This window comes from Ursus americanus, chromosome 29 (assembly GCF_024610735.1).
Source record: "Ursus americanus isolate L20-20 chromosome 29, mUrsAme1.1.p, whole genome shotgun sequence".
NCBI lineage: Eukaryota > Metazoa > Chordata > Mammalia > Carnivora > Ursidae > Ursus > Ursus americanus.
Genome location: NC_142155.1, coordinates 6235813 through 6256257, shown reverse-complemented (window position 1 = coordinate 6256257; position 20445 = coordinate 6235813). Strand labels below are relative to the sequence as shown.

Genomic DNA, 20445 nt, shown 5'->3' with positions numbered 1-20445 from the left:
TGCTCCTACTGCATTTTTTACACCCCATTCAGCAAAACTTCTTGAAATAGATGTTCATATTCACCAGCTCCTCTTTCTCACCTGTCATGCACCCAGTTCCTTTTAATCAGGCTTTTATCCTCACCATTCCGCAGAAGCAAGAGACATCCCTATTATCAAAATCAATAGTGACCTCTCTACTTCCTCTTTTTCTAATTAATTTTTAAAATTAAGACTTTGACTTTACCTTTTTTAATTTATTTTTAAAGATTTTATGTATTTATTTATTTATTTATTTATTTATTTATTTATGAGAGAGAGAGAGAGAGAGAGAGGGAGATCACAAGCAGGCGGAGAATCAGGCAGAGGGAGAATCAAGCTCCCCACTGAGCAGGGAGCCCAGTGTGGGACTCAATCCCAGGACCCTGGGATCATGACCTGAGCCGAAGGCAGATTAACTGACTGAGCCATGCAGGCGTCCTTAGACTTTACTTGTTTAGTCAATGTTAGGTTCACAACAAAATTGAGAGGCGCACGCAGAGGTTTCCCATGTACATCCTACTCCCACATGTGTATAACCTCCCGAACCACCAACATCTTCCCACCAGAGTGGTATGTTTATGATTGATGAACCTACAGTGACACGTCATAATCGCTGAAAAGCCATGGTTCACATTCTGGTTCACTCTTGGTGGTGTACATTCTGTGGGTTTGGAGAAATGGATCACGACGCATCCATCCTTACAGTAGCACAGAGCGCATTTCACTGGGCTAAAAATCTTCTGAGGTCTGTCTAGTCATCCCTTTCCTCCCAACCCCTGGCAACCACTGATCTCTTTATTGTCTCCATAGTTTTGCCTTTTCCAGAATATCACAAACTGCATGTTGGAATCATACAGTATGTAGACTTTTCAGATTGACTCTTTTTGCCGGTGATATGCTTTTAAGATTCTCCATGTGTTTTCATGGCTTGATAGTTGATTTCTTTTTAGCACCGCATTTTCCTGTTGTCCTTGTTCCAGGTTCCGGCCATTCTGATAGGTGTTTTAGTGGCATCTCACTGTTGTTTAATTTCCCTTCCCCTCATGAGATACGATGTTGAACATCTTTTCCTGTGTTTATTTGCCATCTTTATGTCTTTGGTGAGGTGTCTGTTAAGGTCTTTGGACCATTTTCTTAAATCAGATTGTTTTCTTATTGCTGGGTTTTAAAAGCTTTTTGTATATTTTGTGTAACGGTCCTTTTTTTTTTTCTTTCAAGCTTTTATTTAAATTCTATTTAGTGGGGCACCTGGATGACTCAGTCAGTTAAGAGTCTGACTCTTGATTTTGGCTCAGGTCATGATCTCAGGGTCCTGAGATGGAGGCATGCACTGGGCTCCCTGATCGGCAGGGAGTCTGTTTCCCTTCCCCCTCTGCCTCTCCCCCCCCACTTGCATACACTCTCTCTCTCAAATAAATAAATCTTCTAGAAAATTCTAGTTAGTTACTATATGGTGTAGTATTAGTTTCAGAGTAGAATTTAGTGATTCATCACTTGCCTATAACACCCTGTACTCATCCCAGCAAGTGTCCTCCTTAATGCCCCTCACTCTTTACCCCATCCCTCCACCCACCTCCCCTCCATCAACCCTGTTTATTCTCTATTGTTTAGAGTCTCTGATGGTTTACCTTCCTCTCTGTTTTTATCTTAATTTATTTTTCCTTCCCTTCCCTTATGTTCCTCTGTTTTGTTTCCTAAATTCCACAGATGAGTGAAATCATACGGTATTTGTCTTACCCTGGCTTATTTAGCTTAGCATAATACATTCTAGTTCCATCCACATCACTGCAAATGTCAAGATTTCATTTTTTTGATGGCTGAGTAATATTCCATTATATATACATCTTTGAAGATGTGGTATATTTTGAATAATAGTCCTTTATCAGATATCTTTTGCAAATATTTTCTCCCAGTCTCCAGCTTGCCATTTCATTCTCTTGACCGTCTCTCACAGTTTATTTTAATTAAATCCAGTTTATCAATTCTTTTTCTCATGGATCTTGCTTTTTGGCATTTTATCTAAAAAGGCATCACCAGTCCCAGGGCCTCTAGATCTACCCTTTTCTTACTCCATCTCTTAACAGCTTGCAAGATAGTTGGCCAGCTGCTCAGGCCCTCTTTCTTGAAACACTCCCCTTTTGCTTCTTTGACACCACACTCATCTGTCACACTCACTACTCATTCTAGTCACTTTGCTCACTGTGTCTCCTTCGTTTGAGCTACAAGTGTTAGAGTGTATCTCTGCTCACCTCTAACTTTCTTCTCCTCTGGTCCCATGGCTTTACATTTCATTTTTATTACTTTCATTCTACATGTGTATCGCGATGCCCAGTTGAGCTCCAGACTACTAACACCAGTCGCATACTTCACCTCTCCACACCAAGATCTAATCGTCATGTAAAACACGGTCACATTAGAATTATTGATCTCCTAGACCCATTCCTATCCAGTCAGCTGTATCTCAGTAAATGGAAAACCACTCATTCAGTGGCTTAAACCAAGAACTAACCGGTCCTCCCTGGGGCACCTGGGTGGCTCAGTTGGTTAAGTATCCAACTCTTGATGTCAGCTCAGGTCATGATCTCCGGGTCATGGGATTGAGCCCCACATAAGGCTCCACACTCAGTGCAGAGTCTGCTTGTCCCTCTCCCTCTGCTCCGCCCCCTACTCTTGTGCTCACTCTCTCTCTCTAAAAAAAAAAAAAAAAAAAAAAGGCCTCCTTGATTTTTCAGTTTTCCTCATAACATCCATCCAGTCTACAGAATCCTATAATTCTGCATCTAAAATCTATCCTGAATCAGTCTAATTTCTTCATTTGCAATGTTAATACCCCAGTTTTGCCATCGTAATCTCTTTATTGAACTACTGTGATAATCTCCAAACTTCTTCCTGTCTCCCTCCCTATAATCCATCACCCACACAACAGCCTAAACGGTCTTATAAACCAGATCATGCTTAAACCTCCAATGGTTTCCTTTTGTGCATTGTATAAAAACCAAATCCTCTAATATGCCTCACAAGCCCTTTATCACCTAAATCCTGACTCCCCCAGCGGATGTCCCTCCGCGCCACTGTACTTCTTATTCACATGACACAGTTGTCTTTATCAGCTTTGATTTCCCTAGACGTGCCCAACCTCAATCCTGTTTTAGTTTCTTAATTCTTCCTCTTCCTTCTACCAGAAATGCTCTGAACTAGATTTTCTCACAGCTGTTCCTTTGTTATTAAACTCTGATTTCAAACGTAATCTCCTCAGAGAAGTCTCCCCCATCGCCCACCCCACCCAGGACCACAGTCATTCTTTTTTGCATAACCTTTGCTTTCTTCATAGCTCTTACAACAATCTGAAATTATTTTAATTAGTGCTATTGTTATTGTAGATTTTCTGTCTCGATGCCTCTACTAGAATGTGAGTTCCAGGAGGACAAGTACCTCATTTGTCTTATCATTGCTGTTTCCCCAGCTTTGGGAACAGTGTTATGTGCCAAACACTGGCACATTATGGGGACTCAATATATTTTTTAAATGAATGAATGAATTCACTGAATAGGCAAATTGACAAGGGGCCATAAAAACTATGATCCTTGTTTTTGTAGTGAATCAGATCTACTTGAGTTTCGTAGGGTCATCTGAAAGATCTTTATGTCTGTTTGCACACAATTGATCTTTTATAGAACTTACAGCCCTAATTACACTGTGAGACAACAGATACTAGGAGACTGTAGTTACTTGATTTTGCAAATAGGCATATTGACATATATAGAGAGAGAACAGTCAATTCTTCAATGAAGTCAGATTTCCTCAATGTTAACAACGTTGTGCTACCATGCTTTTTCTAGAAATGTGGCCATCTTCCGCTGAAATGACACCCATCTCAGTGCAAGATCCAGGAACTATATTCAGGAGCTAAATTACTGATACAGAACACAGTCCAGGAGTACAGCCTAAATTAGAAGAAGGCACATCATTATTTCTAAAACACTGCTTTGATTTGATTATTCCCTGCTCTTCAGCACACAGTAGCATCTATTGGCCACTCTGACTTTGTCAATTGGCATATGCTGGAAGCAAGGTTTATCAGAAGTAGTTATTTAATAGATATTTTCAAAAGATTACGGCAACATTTAGAACTCCAAATCTGACTCTCTCCTATCTTCAGTCCCAAGCACAAGGTGAAAATTAAAGTAAAAACACTGAACAAATTAATTTTGGCTTTGCAATACTTTTCAATGACTGAAATAATTCTGAACTGTAAATAAGTGTTTTACATGTCTTATAATTTTTTTCTAACTAGAACACATTTCAAAAAAATTATTGCTGTTCTCCACACATTCCTACAGCATATGCTATATAGAGAGCTGATCAGCTCAGAAACAACCCAGTGAATATTAGTATCTAGAAATCCCATTATTTGCCCTTGAGACTTATTATTAATCATGCTGACACAGGTGCTTGCTAGAAAATGCAAACATCTGAAAAAAAAAAAAAGGGTAGTTCTAGAGAATTAGTTGTATCACAGGGAGAAAACAGAGAGTGCTTTAGTGCCCTCAGTTGAAAATGTTGAGGGAGGGATATCAGGAGCAACAGTCCCAGGATGTCAACCCACTGCATGGTTTGCTAGTGTTGGGGTCACCAAGAAGACACGACTCACACAGGCAATGGATGGAATACCACTTTTCTCACACAGAGGAGAGGCAGAGCAAGACCAACTTTAATAGTGAGCATCGATACCCCATGGACAGCAGATCTCATCCCACAGCTGATACAGGGAGAAGGTCTGCACGCATCCTTCTTGTCCTGCAGGTGAAAGGCCCCTTCGCTCCCCACCAGAACCAAAAAAGCAACCATCTCAGCACATACTTAAAGCTGAACAGAAAAAGTACACCTCAGGCCTGGAACAGGGAAAGATAATTCCAAACAAAGAGAAATATCCAGCTTATGCTGTAAGGGCTTTTTATCTTTCTGCAAGGAAATGTTCCGGGCCCACGTCTACTCTAATGTAGCTGTGTAGGGACTGAAAGGCTACTCACTCATGAGCTCCCAGCAGAAAATGTACTCACTGTACTCAATGTTATTTTATAATACCTGAGGACCAGCTAATTAACTGAAGCTTCTTTCTCAAACTCTACCCCCATATATCTTTTTCCCTACTATTCTTCTCCTTTACCATTTAGGAAGAAGTAACACCTTTCTAGACATCTATTCCATAGGGGGGTTGGGGTAGTTATGAAAAATATATTGGATTAATGTTCTAAAATATGCTTTTTAGAGTTATGGCAAGAAAATAGTCTTAAATGACAAACTATATTTAGTGTATACAAGCCAGATGGTTAAGACAGAAACGCCATCTTTGTTGCATTTCTGAAACTTGATTTTAAATACGAAGAGAAAAATACTAAAAGCAGAACTTAGGTAGAACTCGAAAAATAAATGTATTAGTTTCAGTAATACTAATTGCTGTAACAAACAAGCTCCAAGTTTATAGAGCTTAAGGCCACAGAAGTTTGTTTCTTGAATGTACGAAGGCACAACGAGGGTGTTCCTGGTTGGTAGCTGAAGGTGACATGAAGTGCAGCTATGGTCCCTGTGTTCATTCATGGATACTGGGCTGATGGAGGATTTGGATTTTTTAGGCATAGGTCTTTGAATATCACCATGGATATTGACATCTGACCAGGAGGAGGGAGGAGAAAGTGTTAAGACGGTACACTTGTCCCTTAACGGCCTTAAGGGTCTGGAAAGAAAATTAATGTCTTCCATTTGCTTTTCTGCAAGAATCAGTCACATGGCCCCAGTTAGACAAAAGGGGTGCTAGTGAATGGCCATTTCTCAGGGGACAATTCTATTCTCTGGAAGAATTTTGAAATAGGAAGTCCACAAAATGAGTCAGTGGTGGTTGTTTCCTAGAAAAGCAAACAACCCCACCCCCTGTTAATTCTTTTATTTATTTTTTTTAAGATTTCATTTATTTGAGAGAGAGAGGGCATGAGGAGGGGGCAGGAGCTGGAGGGAGAGGGAGAAACAGACTCCCCGTTGAGCAGGGAGCCCGATCCCAGGATCTAGGACCATGACCTGAGCTGAAGGCAGATGCTTAACCGACTGAGCCACCCAGGCGCCCATCCCCTGTTAATTCTTAATATAACTTCGATACAAAAGGCGAAGAGAAACTGCTAGATTAAGGGTTCAGAGAGCAGAGGGTGTTTATGCCCAACTTCCTATATGGAACTCAGAGGTGATGTAATCTCATGGAACACTCAGTGCTAAAATGTGCAGCGTCAGTGGAGTTGAAATTGTGGTAAAATACTTCTAATCAGACATACAGCTTGAAATACCACTCCTCTCCAAACTATCAGAGATCTATAAAGGTGCAGGAGAGCATCTAAAGTTTATCCTACTGCACACTGATGTAAGGTAGGCTAGAGATGCCTTTCAGTTATGAAAAGAATAACACGGAATAAACAGCAGGGGTCTAATGACTGGAGAATGGGGTCCAGCAGACCTCGGCAGCGGGTTTCAGCAGGGATGGATGCTGACAACCAAAGGAACGTTTGCATTGGTAGGGTTACATTACCTTTTCTGAGAAAAGAGTTTAGTTAAATAAGGTACAGAAAAATTACTAATGTCATTTGATTGCACAGTAGTTTGCTGGTTCAAAATACACGTTTCATACATCTAAATACTGACCGTTACAGCATTAGTAACCATCTCAAAAACTCTAGGATTTTAATGATTTTCTCCAGTGATACCTGACAATTAGAAAAGTATATGGTTTTAGGGGCGCCTGGGTGGCAGAGTGGTTAAGCATCTGCCTTTGGCTCAGGGCGTGATCCCGGCGTTATGGGATCGAGCCCCACATCAGGCTCCTCCGCTGTGAGCCTGCTTCTTCCTCTCCCACTCCCCCTGCTTGTGTTCCCTCTCTCGCTGGCTGTCTCTATCTCTGTTGAATAAATAAATAAAATCTTTAAAAAAAAAAAAAAAGGAAGTTTATGGTTTTAGATTCATCTTCCCATTTCAGAATTTTATTTAGGAAGATATTCTAGTTATTAAATCAATATTAGATTCTACAGCATGATCAAGTTGAGGCTTACATAATGAGATCGCTGTTTTCCTCTTCCATGACATCTTAATACATTTGGTGTTTTTCTTCTAATTGGCAGCCAAGTATTCTTCCCACTACATTCCTTTTAGCTGTTTATGAAAGCATTTCTCTCATGGTTGGTAACCATGTGGGCCTCTCACTCAACTGCAGTGTAAGAGGCTCTCAAAGATATCTGTCTGCAGGTGCCCCAGCCTTTCTCGGTTGCTCTTGAGAAAGCTTGCCTCTCCCTTTCTACCTCCAAATGGACAGCCTTTGCATCCATCCATGATGTTGCCTTCCTATTTTTCTTTTGGAGTTGCCTCCAAACAGTTGCCTCTGCCATATTCCCACAGCACTTCTAAAGTGTATACTTTTTAAAGTTTTTTTTTTTAAAATCAGACTCTCATATATAGACCTTTCAAAGTTGGTGAAAATATGTACGGGAGTTTTCCCATGGTGGCAAGATAGATAGGAAGTTAATTATTTCTCAACAGATTCACTCAAGTTAATATCCACACAGCCTCCCCCACACAATAGCCCATTCCATTTGTACACCTTGAAAACTTTGAGTCTTTTCTCTGACAAAAGTGATCTTTATTTTCCCTTCCAAACTTCACTTTCCTCAACATTGAACCTTCCTATCCCCAGTGATAGGTTTCATTCCCAAACTGACCTATCTCTTATAGAAAACTTTATTGTATTTGTAAGAAACACCATTTAGTGGACTTTATCATTTCCCTGGGAATTAATTATAAATCCTTACCAAATATCCTTGAGGGTGAGAGCATTTTACATATCTTTTTTTAAATCTTCCAAAAGAGCTGGTATAGTGCTAAGTTCATACCATGTGACTACGTCAGTGTGTTACTGTGGCTCTTTTTGAAGAATAAGGGTGGATCTCTGAAATAGGAACATATAACTCATCAATACAATTGCGACATTTCAAGCTTCCGTGCAGAAAAATAGTCCTGCTAATCATGAAATGAAGTAGTCTTTAATATCTAATTATATGCCTTCTTTAATGAGAAAAAAGTATGATCTCAAGTTTTATGATTTTTCACCGTATAAGTCTAGCATAAAAAACAGATCAATGCAATACCATGCCTTTATTTCCTCTCTGCCGTGAGTAGAACTTGAAATTTTCATACGTCCTTACTGTAAGAAGGATATTTTCGGCCACAACTTAGTTTTTACATTTAGACTGCTGACAATAATTTCATAGCACTTGTACAGATGATCACGCCCCTTGTAAAGGGAGACATCTTTTCTTCAGTTCGTACTGAGTTCCAAATTTCACAGTAAAAGTCACTAAGACTTACTGTTTCTCACAGATGTTTTATGAGCTAGCTCTATGTTTATCATCATCGTTGCTTCCCAACAGATTTCCGCCAGTGGTTACTTCAAAGGAACAGCCCCTCTTCAAGGACGGGTAGCTTGGCCACCAAGGTATTGATTAAAAAGACTTAACCAATCAGTGTAAACACACTTCTCTTCACTGAGATGTACATTGCTAGAGAATAAAATTAGAATCCAGACAGAATTAGGGATCAGTTAGCTATAAATGTCAAAACTGATTTCAAACTCCTTAGGTGGAAGAATTTACTGGTTCTTTAATTTAGGAGGAAGAAAAGCAATAAAGTTCAAAGACACTGAAACCAAAGAATCCAAGGCAAACTGGACTCAAACTCCAATTCTCATCTCTGCTTCTTGCTCTACGTTGCCTTCATTTTCTCTGTTACCACAAGAAAATGGCTGATGTTCACTTTAGCACCAAGGCTAAAAATTCTATTAAGTGCTCTTACTGTCATTCCATAGATTAAGTATTCACTTGTTGCTGATCAAAGGATGACTGGGACGGCTGCAGAAGGTTAACGGCAGCACCCCTCACACGCACACATATTAGACTTGGAATAGGGGTGCAGAAGAGCTGTATTTGACAACGAATAATAGATGGTCACTGTCAGAACTTACAAAAACTTGCAATCGGCAATAAAAGGGCATTTATATATTGACACAAATGATAAAATGGTAGTTTCACTTTGGTTTAGTATTCTAAAAATGTATTGCTTAATTATCGAGTAGCATTGTTTTGTAATTATGTAACTCAAGGAACCGGGAATGAAAGAAGATCACCCCAAGACTATATAGTGCGATGGCTGCATTTCTTAAGTGTTCTGTCTTCATGCTATAAAGTCATTGATGAATAAAACAAAATCACTTAGAATTTTGTCTATTAAGAAAACTATTGAGCTTAATAAAGAATTCATATCCTTTGATGGAAAGGTAATGTTAAGCAAAAATGGGCTCTCATATAGATAGCTATTTAGGAGATCACTAAAACCATGATCCAACCTAAATAAAAAGCCAGCAAAAACCAGTATTCATATTACAATTTTCACTGATGTTTAATTTACTTCAAAATTATTTTTCTGTTAAGGCCAAAATATACTTTCATTCTGGACAATGAGAAACAAATTATCTTAAGATATTAATGTAATGAAATCACTGAACAATATCTAATAATGATCATTAATGGAAGGGAGTAAAGTATTTATCTACACAACACTATAATATTTTTCTCCTTCACCTAACCAGAAAGAGATTTATTTCCCCATGAGAATTTTCATCAGTGCTCTCTAGGTTATCCTCTCACCAAACAGCACATTATTCACTATTGCTGGTTATGCATATTTGCAAACATTTAATTTTAGAATGTAGTAGACACCTAATGAACATCTTTTTTTTTTTTTTAAAGATTTTATTTATTTATTCAACAGAGACAGAGACAGCCAGCGAGAGAGGGAACACAGCAGGGGAGTGGGAGAGGAAGAAGCAGGCTCCTAGCAGAGGAGCCTGATGTGGGGCTCGATCCCAGAACGCTGGGATCACGCCCTGAGCCGAAGGCAGACGCTTAACCGCTGTGCCACCCAGGCGCCCCCCTAATGAACATCTTTTTTTCCCCATAGATGTATTATGATTAATCTTCCTTTGCAGGATTTATTCATCAAGAAACATTGCTGAGTTCTTGATACATGAAGGCTTGTTGCAACTGGAGTTAGAGGGATGAATACGAAATAATCAGTAAAGACAAGCAGTGTTCAGAGAAACAGGCTTACTAGACTTGCCCTGCCTGAAAAGTGAGGAACTCCCCCGCAGCAGCAAGCGCTTGATGTGGCTCACACTCTGTTGGGGCCATCAGAGGAGCTAACAAAGGCCCTGCAGCAGTTGCGCTAGTCGGCTCCCTTGAGAGATTTGTGGACAACTCAGTGACATGCTTAATAAAAAGTGTGGACAATGAGGCTTATCATCTATCTGCACCATCAAATAAACCATTACCAAATTTCTCCTTTGATGTGTGTGGAACTCACACATTACCACTTGACAGGCAGACCATTACAACGAGGAACTGGAATCTGGGGTGCCCCCACCTCGATTTTGCCAGAGTTAGGGAGTTTCTCTAGACTAGAGTCATCAGCTTTCCCATAGTCTTTTTGAGAACTTCCGCCGTGAAGGGCAAGCAGAGAAATGGAGAAGGGCCTTGTGGGAATATTGAACTTCACATACCTGCCTTTTCTTTTTTCTTTCATTTTCTTTTCTTTTTCAGATGAGAGACACTATAGCATGTTTGCAGGATTTGTGGAAATTATACATAGAAAGAGATTAATTCTGGTGAGGAAAGGGAAAACTGCAGAGCAAATCGCTGAGAAGGTAAGAAAGACGAGGGGCTCTGAAACACAGGTGAAAGGCGAGGGAGCAGGGGAGGAAGGGGTCTCTTCCACCTGAACAGGGAGGACAGCAACAGGGCAGGTGCTGGTACAATCCTCAACATGGCAATGAGAAGGTGAGAGAGCTCCCTTACAACAGCTTCTATTTCTTTTTCACTGAAGTAGAAGACAGCTGTATCTTCTGCAAGACAGTGAGGAAGGTAAAGAGAGGTTTTAGGAGAGAGGAGAAGGTATGAAATAATCATCCAGGATAGTTTTCTCAAATTATCCAAGGTAATAGACCATTTATATTAAATTTCCAATCCACCATGGACAAATACTTTTATAAAATAAAAATGAAATACCAGAAAATTTAACAAGACTTGTTTAACGTTAGATGAAGGAGAATTAAACTTATTCCTTGAAATTGCTCTAAAAGGTTGCAAATTCACTTGTCATGGACCACTAATAAATAGTTATAAAAGAGCGCCAGTTTCTGGGAAACACTTTAAGGAGCACAGATCTGGGAGAGAGGGACTTGAAGCTTACTAGGAATGCACTGTGGAGTTCCCTGCCAGTGTTACACAAGTATTTGAACTAGCCATCCTGAATGATGTTATTTTTCTGTGTAAAATTCAGCTGTTTATGGTACAGACGAGAATAAGCTGGGTGATCGGATTTCGTAGGAGTCGGAACACCACTGGTGGAGAACATCAGAGCTCAGAGATGACAGGGCTTTTGCAAAGGCCAAATGGACCATGGAATATAAACTAAGCAAAGAGTAGAATGAGGTGCAAAGAGGAAAGATGGTTAGTAAGAAAATTATGGGGTTAGTGGACTAGCAGCTTCAAGACTGAGGAATCCTATCAGTGGAACTGGATGATAGGGGGTGTTGGGATGGAAAGCAAGATATTTAAGTCACACTTTCAGAGTTTCTAGGAATAGCGATGGCTAAGGAGTCATTTTAGCAAGTAACAGAAGGGAACTGGGATAAAATACCACTGGAGGGACTCAAATGATAGTAAGACTGAGGTGCAGAAAGGGATTTTTGAGTCAAGAACTAAAGAATTTACTGAATGAAGGAAAATTCACAGAGAAAGGGAAGTGATTAGTCAAATCAATGAATATCAAAAAGAATAGTGAAGTTTTGGCAAGAGAGAGTAGAAGAAAAATTATCTGGAATTACCAATGTGAAGAAAAAAAGAAACCAACTCCACTTCCTGGCCACAGGCGCCTGGAAATGAAACCAAAACAAAACAGAAAAGTCTTCATTCTGCAGACACAGCTCAGCCCTTAGAACCTTGTTAATGACGAGCAAGAGTTCCAGAGGGCACCTTGGAAGGGTTTATACGTGCTGAGTTCCACAACCATCACCAGCTATATCCAAACACTCCTCCCTCTTTTTTTTTTTGCAATAAAATCAGAGATAAAGCAAAACATACTGCTGGTTTATATCTTCAAAAAAACGATGTCTTGATATATGAGACTATTCTCCTATAATGAAACATTTCGATAAAATGTTTGGATGCTAATAGACTAGGAATATTTTATGTAAGTTGCATTTCAATAACAAAATAACTGAAAAAGATCAAATAAATTAAGGTTGAAGATTGACATAGGAATTATATACACACTCAAATAGAGAGTTTCCACTAAATAAAGTGTGTGCTTATTCTGACAAATGGTAAGAGGAACCTTAACTATATCCTTAGGTTTTTCTGTTTATTATTTTACTAATGTTTTTTGTTAACAATAAAACATGATAAATATGATGTCCTTTGTTTTATTATTTTAATCATCATTTCTCCCTCAAACTACAGAAATAGAATACTACATATATACAAAAATGTTACTGGAGATTTATAAATGTACCTATAAAATGTAACGATGATGAATCTGAAGTCCAATATTGAAAGTTAAAACAATTTTCCAAATATAGGTTGGAGCAGAGTAGTTTCCTGATCTGTAAAATGGGGTAATAAAAGCATTAAACCTGTAAGATACAATGAGATTGAAATGAGACAATTATCATTATGTACTGAATATTTGTGTTCCCAACCCCCTCAAATTCATATTCATATATCTCCAATGTGATATTTGTGGACAGGGGGCCTTTGGGAGGGAACTGGGTCTAGATGAAGTCCTAAGAGTAGGGTTCCCCCCCGATGGGACTAGTATCCTTATAAGAAGACAAAAAGAGCCCAGAGCTCTCCCGCTTTCTCTTCCATGTGCTGACAAAGCCAAAAGACAGCCATCTAAGGTCAGGAACAAGTCCCTCGCCAGTAAATGAGTCTGCTAGCACCTTGATCTTGGACTTCCCAGCCTCCAAAACTATAAGAAATAAATGTCTGTTGTTTAAGCCACTCAGTCTATGGAATTTTGTTACGGCATCCCAAGCAGATTAAGACAGTCATGTAAAGAATGTAATGGCATGACTAGCATCCATTGGTCTATAAAATGTTACTGTTGCATAAAATTTCAAAACTTGACAAAACACTATAAACCCAATTGTTTGCAGTATATAGTAATAACGGGGTTATTATACACTGGACATAGAATAATCATGATAATAAAGGAAAAATATTAATAGCACTTGGAGTTACATAGCAGTGACCGAATGCCAAAGCACCATTCAGATCACTTTACATATATAAAAGCGTTTAGTCTCGTAATAGCACTATGAAATGGCATGATGATTGTCCTCATTTCATGCAAGAAGAAATTTAGGAACAAAGTTTCTAAATGTTTTACACGTATTAAACCTTTAACTTTGCTAGCAATAATAAAACGTGGGTAGTATTACTGAGAAATAATTCTCATTTTATAGATGAGAATAGTGAGGACGTGTTAATAAAATTGGTCCATGGAATTAGCAGATAGATGGTAGAGTTGGAATCTGAGCTCACACTGTCAGGCTCAGACCTAGGTGTCTAGTTATTACATGATATTATCAAGGGGCTGATGGTCTGTTCAGATCTCTTACAAACAAATAAGAGGAGGTTAATCCTTCTGGGAAATGGGCAATGAATTTGAACAGATAATTCACAAGTGCACATATCTCTTGTCTTCTTTGAAATGCTCATCACACCTATGGTTGATTGCCTGGATGGCTTTTTGTGCAGAAGCCTAACCCATTAAATACAGAAAAAAAAATACATTAAATACAGTAAAAATTTGGGTAAAAATAGTAAACTCCAAGGTGGGCAAAAGTGTTAAAATCTTAGATTGCTTATCAAACTGAATGGAAGTTTTAATTTATTAGAAATACATACCGTTTATAAAATTTTTATTCTTTTAGAATTATTGTTTATTGTACAAACTCATTTCAATCACTTGAAAATGACTGTGCAGATCACTCTGCATGTCACTGCTTAAAAATGACTGAAATGGAAAGTTGAAATCTACCTTTTCCACTATTTTATCCAGACCGTTGATCTTCCATTATGCTGGCATAATAAATGATTAATACTCCATGAAAGCATCAAATAGTTTACACAGAGTAAAAGACAAGGTTTAAATGTTATCTATTTTAATATCACTCCTTTGAATTTTTATTTCATAATTACTAATGTGGATATTCATTATATTCTTCAATTACTTTCAAAGTCATTGCTTACTGATGGGAAGACTATCAACCTCTTGTCATTGATACAAAAATATTTTCAAATATGGTTCTCTGCTCCTTTCCTTTTGACAAACAGCCACATCCTCTGGTACAGTGACAGCTGTGTCCCTGAGACATGAAGGTGAGGGTTGGAGTAAAGGGATTTGGCCATATTGAGTGCCTGGTCACCAGGGCTATTCTGACTCTGGCAAAGTGGATACTGTCACCGTCAATGACCCCACCTGTGGCAAATTCCACAGCATGGTCAAGGTTGAGACGGAAAACTTGTCATCAATGGAAAGCCCATCTCCGTCTTCCAAGAGTGAGATCCTGCCAACATCAAATGCGGGTGATACTGGTGCTGAGTATGTTGTGGAGTCCACTGGGGTCTTCACAACCATGGAAAAGGTTGGGACTCACTTGAAGGGGGGGGGGCATGGGTCATCATCTCCGTCCCTTCTGATGATGCCCCCATGTTTGTGATAGGCATGAACCATGAGAGGTACGACAACTCCCTCGAGATAGTTAGCAATGCCTCCTGCACCACCAACTGTTTGGTCTCTCTGTCCAAGATCATCCATGACAACTCTGGTATCATGGAGGGACTCATAACCACAGTCCATGCCACCACTGTCACCCAGAAGCCTGTGGACAGCCCTTCTAGGAAGCTGTGGTGCAATGGTTGAGGGGCTGCCTGCTTCTACGGGCACCACCAAGGCTGAAGGCAAGGTCATCCCTCAGCTGAATGGGAAGCTCACTGGCATGGACTTCCGTGTCCTCACCCCCATTTTGTTAGAAACACAGACCATTTATATTTTTTATTCTTTTAAAATTATTGTTTATTGTACAAACAGTATAGGTCAGTCAAGGATATGACCTGCCACCTGGAGAAAGTTGCCAAATACAATGACATTAAGAAGGTGATGAAGCAGGCACTGGAGGGCCCCTCAAGGGCATCCTGGGCTACACTGAGGACCAAGTTGTTCCCTGTAACTTTAACAGTGACACTCTTCCACTTTCAACGCGGGGGCTGGCATTCCTCTCAAAGACCACTTTGTCAAGTTTGTTTCCTGGTATAACAATGAATTTTGCTACAGCAACCAGGTGGTGGACCTTATGGTCCACATTGCCTTCAAGGAATAAGAGCTCCCTGGACCACCAGCCCCAGGGGGAGCAAGAGGAAGACAGATGCCCTTAGCTGGTGGGAAGTCCCCACTCCAACTCATCCCCCAACACACTGAGAATCTCTTGACCTCTACACAGTTTCCATCACAGACCCCCTGAAGAAGGAGAGGAGTTTGGGGAGCCATACCTCGTCATGTACCATCAATAAAGTATACTGTACCCAGGTAATAAATAAATTAATAAAAAATATAAGTATAAATATAATGAAATTTTACCTACACAATAAATTAGAAAATTAGGAAGCAAATTAGGGACAGCATTTTAATTCCTGTTCAAATACTACTAATTTAGAGTCATCTATAGAGAAAAAAAAAAGTTCTGATATGAATTACATAAAATCAATATATCTGGAAAAAAAACCCCTCAGAACCCAAAGTCTATTAACAGGTAACAATTTACTGAATTGAATTGGAAATACCTTACTTTACTGTTTAACAATAGAGCTAATCAAGAATTTAATTTGTAAAGTATCAGAAAAATCATTTGTCCATCACTATATACTCATATTTCTTGAAAAGAAAATTTATTTTTGCAGTGTACTTCTGGCATTATTTAACAACCTCTTATTGCAAGGTACAAGTATACAAAGGGATTGAAAGTAGTTTGTTCAGGCATAAAATACATGAAGAAGTGAAATTTTCAAGGGCTATCCAATCTCTATTTAAGAGATTTTTCTCAATCCCCAACTGAACCTAGAATTCAGGTTAGCTTTGTTTTGTCTTTTTTTAAATCATATATCTGTGAAGAAACCTTTATTTGGAATACATAAACAAATCTAAATACTTAATAATAAAAAGACAATAAACCAATGAAAAATAAGTAAAGAATTTAAATAGACATTTCTCCAAAGAAAAACATAAGAAATTGCCCTTAAGAATATGAAGTGATTCTCAACATCTTTGGTTATTTAGGAAAATACAAATCAAAACCATCACACACAGAATAACTAAAAGGGCAGATGATATTAAGTGTTGATGAGGATATGGAAAATTCAGAAATTTACACCCTTGTTAAAATAATTTTCTACATTGATTCACTCATCTTCCAGCAATAATCGCTGGAAAAACACCAGTACTTCTTAAGTTCGACTACTTGTTTACAGTACTGCTGGAGAAATTCGAAAAAAGAATTGTGCTGAATGATGTCACTTAAATATTAAGATCATGAACCTCTGACAGGCACTCGCCATTCACCATATAATCCCGTAAACCTTTTACAATATACTTTTCCCTGCTTTATGGACTACTTTGTGCCCCCACCATCCCTACTTCATATGTTGAAGCCCTAATTCCTAGAATGACGATATTTGAAGATAGGGCCCATAAGAAGGAAATAGAGGTGAGGTTAGGTTAGGTCATAAGAGTAAGTCCTTGTAAGGACACAAGTCCTCATAAGAAGAGGAAGACACAGGAGAGCACTCTCTGTACAGAAAAGGCCACATTGAGGACATAGCAAGAAGCTGGCCAGTAAGGGAAATTCACCAGAAACCCACCCTGAAGACACCCTGATTTTGCATTTTAGCCTCTAGAACTGTGAGAAAATAAATTTCTGTAAGTGTGAAAGAATGAGAAATACATATATTGGTCTCTACCCTTGCTTGGTTCCTGGCTCGGAGCTCCAAATACCCCTTGTAAAGAGGGGTGCTAGGAGAATCTTTTGTTCTGTAATTTAGTCTTTTACCCCAGGTCCTGACACAGAGGTCCTAAATCCTTTGGAACTTCTTGGGTCATAGCAGTGTCTTTGTTCTAAAGAGGTCGTTCTTGCATGGGGACTGGTCACTATAAAGACCAAGCTATGATTGGAAGCTTATAATTTTCAGTTCCACACCTCATTCTTCAGAGATGGGAGAGGAACTGGGAGTAGATTTAATAATTGATCATGCCTGCACAATTAAGCTTCCATAAAAATCACAATATCTTTCATCCTTACCAGCCAATAAAATTGTTTTTATCAATGGAACCAGTTACCTTCATCTTTTTAGATGTAACGGTCCATTTATTGCCTTTTTCTAAATGGAACTCTTACAAGATTTGAGATATCATTTTCTTCTTTAAAAAAAATCTTTATTAAAATATAATATACATATCAAAAATCCAGCCATTTAAAGCATATAATTCAATTGTTTTTAGCATAGTCACAATGTTATATAACCATCACGACAGTCAACATTAGGATATTTTCATTATTCCCAAAAGAAATCTCCCACCTACTAATAGTCATACCCCACCCCCCACCCTGGCCCTAGGTAAGCACTAATCACTAATCTCCTTTTTGTTACATAAATTCGTTTATTCTTAACATTTAATATAAAGAGAATCAGGGGCGCCTGAGTGGCTCAGTCGGTTAATTATCTGCCTTCAGCTCAGGTCATGATCCCAGGGTCAGCAGGGAGCCTGCTTCTCTCTCTCCCTCTACCACCTCTCCCCCGCCAACTCATTTTCTCTCACTCATAAATAAATAAAATCTTTAAAAAATATATAAAGAGAATCATACAATATGGGCAATTTGCGACTTGCTTTTTTTAACTTAGCATAAAGTTTTCAAGAATTACTGACGCTGTAGCATGTATCAATACGTCATTCCTTTCTTGGTCTAGTAATATTCCATTGACAGGTTAGCATTTTACATAAAATCAACTAATTTTGACTCCAAAGTCATTTGTCTCTCCTTTTTGCTAATAATGGAAAAGACAAGACAAATGTTAAGGAAAAAAGCACATGGAAATAGATTAATTGGACAATCAGTTTCTGAAAAATTGATTCTAATGGACATCTTTAGGCTCCAGGTGAGTTCACATCTGGAATAGACCACTGAAACACCTTGGAAACCCCCCCCCCTTTTTTTAACCTTTGTACATATTCACAACTGTAAGGAAATAATATTTATTTGGTGTTTTACTCACAAGTGGTACCTTTAGATTGTTGAAGAATTAAATATATTTCTCTACCACTAAAAAAAAAATTAGTTTTTGACCTTGTTTACTTACTCAACATATAAAAATTCTTTCTCCTTTACCATTCATGCATAGGCACTCAGCTTCTCTGATAACAGAGTTCTGGTTTTGCCTTCTCACAGAAGCATCTATTTTCTAATTTATATCATAACTAGTTCATTTTCTCATTCTATATTTGGTTATAAATTAGCTAATATTTCAACAGTGATAAATACCTGTCCTCCAATTTCCTTTCTAACTTTCTAATTTACTTTTGCCTTAGATTTTGTATTGTTTTTTGATGACTGTGAATTAAAAAAACAGGAATCACTGAACACTGAACTGAATTTAATATTACAACATAGTTAGCAATATTTCACTGGAATATTCACTAAAGTATATTATTCAATCTAAGGTAGATAGACATTTATGAAGACACTATTTCCAGAACAAAACATAATTAAGTCGGTACTGAGACATTCACATAAAGTTACCTCATTTGGGAGCCCCAAATGAAAATTCTATTGTGAGAATTATTTGAATAATATGTTTAGCATCTACTTCACAGTTAATAGCTAATTCTTAATACCAGTGATTGACTTATAAGCCATTACACTGATATTCATGTTCCTTTCAAAATCAATACAAAAAACACACTATTTTATAAATTGGTACTTTTATAATTAACTGTCAATGAAAAAGGTCATTTTTTTTCTATAAAGCGTCTATAAAGTTCTATGAGTTATATTTAAAATGTCAAGGAAATTATCTTTTCTATTAACTAATTCCATTTTTAAAAATTGAGTATTATTTAATGTAATAGTGAAGATTTTCTTCTCATTTCTCCTCACACTCGGAGAAAAGCTAACATTTTATATCCCCCAAATTATATTCTTTTGTTCTTACTTTAAAATGTGTTTAGGGGCACCTGGGTGGCTCAGTCAGTTAAACAGCTGCCTTAGGCTGAAGTCATAATCTTGTCCTAGGATTGAGCCCCAAGTCTGGCTCCCTGACCAGTGGGGACCCTGCTTCTCTCTCTGTCCTCATGCTCTTTCTCTCTCTTGCTCTCTCAAATAAATAAATAAAATAAAAAATAAAAATAAAATCTTTTATTTTATATTATTTAAAAGGATTGTATTTATTTGACAGAGCAGGGAGAGAGAGAGCACGCACGAGCAGGGGGAAGGGAAGAGGAAGAGGGAGAAGCCAATTCCCCACTGAGTTGGGAGCCTAACACGGGGCTTGATCCCAGGACCCTGGGATCATGACCTGAGCTGAAGGCAGACAATTAACTGACTGAGCCACCCAGACATCCCATAAATAAAATCTTTAAAAAAAATGTATTTATTTTCCTCTTGGCTAGGAACATTTTACAGCTACCTTCTTTTAAAAGTATTATAAAGATTTTATCTCATTCAAGTTATGCTATATTCCGTATTTATTTTAAAACAGAGTATTTCTAAAATATGTTTTTAACTCTTTCAACTATATTTCTTTGTTCTAATGCAGTAAGAACCCAATTCCAAGCACCTGATAATATGTGTTGCTGTAAATTCACTTAGTGCCTTGTGTTGATCTGCTTTGACTGCCTTCTTCAGTCATGAATCTTATAACATAAAACCAATCTTTCTGTCAAAATTTGCCTACAAACTACCAAATATACCTATGAATTGCACAAACTGACCCTATTGACTGTATCCACAAGGCTGGATATCTGAAAGTTATTTATAGTATCAATTATATTACATTACCTGATGGTTAATATCATAGCTAGCAAGAATTGGCACTGCCAGAAATGAAATGTGACTGTTATAAGGATTATTTAATAATTGTTTGCCATTCATCTGGGGCCTCTATATTTTGGAATTGGGTATCTATGTTTAAATTTGACAGCCATAAAATTCCCTTTTAATTATCCAAT

The 20445-nt window shown here is 38.1% G+C and overlaps 1 long non-coding RNA gene and 1 pseudogene across 2 annotated transcripts in view; one reads left to right on the top strand and one right to left on the bottom strand.

Moving 5' to 3' along the window:
• Positions 1-20445, bottom strand: part of LOC123796523 (uncharacterized) — a 580540-nt gene that overhangs the window by 60974 nt on the left and 499121 nt on the right. The window lies entirely within an intron of this gene.
• On the top strand, positions 14544-15550 carry LOC148107494 (glyceraldehyde-3-phosphate dehydrogenase pseudogene; annotated as a pseudogene).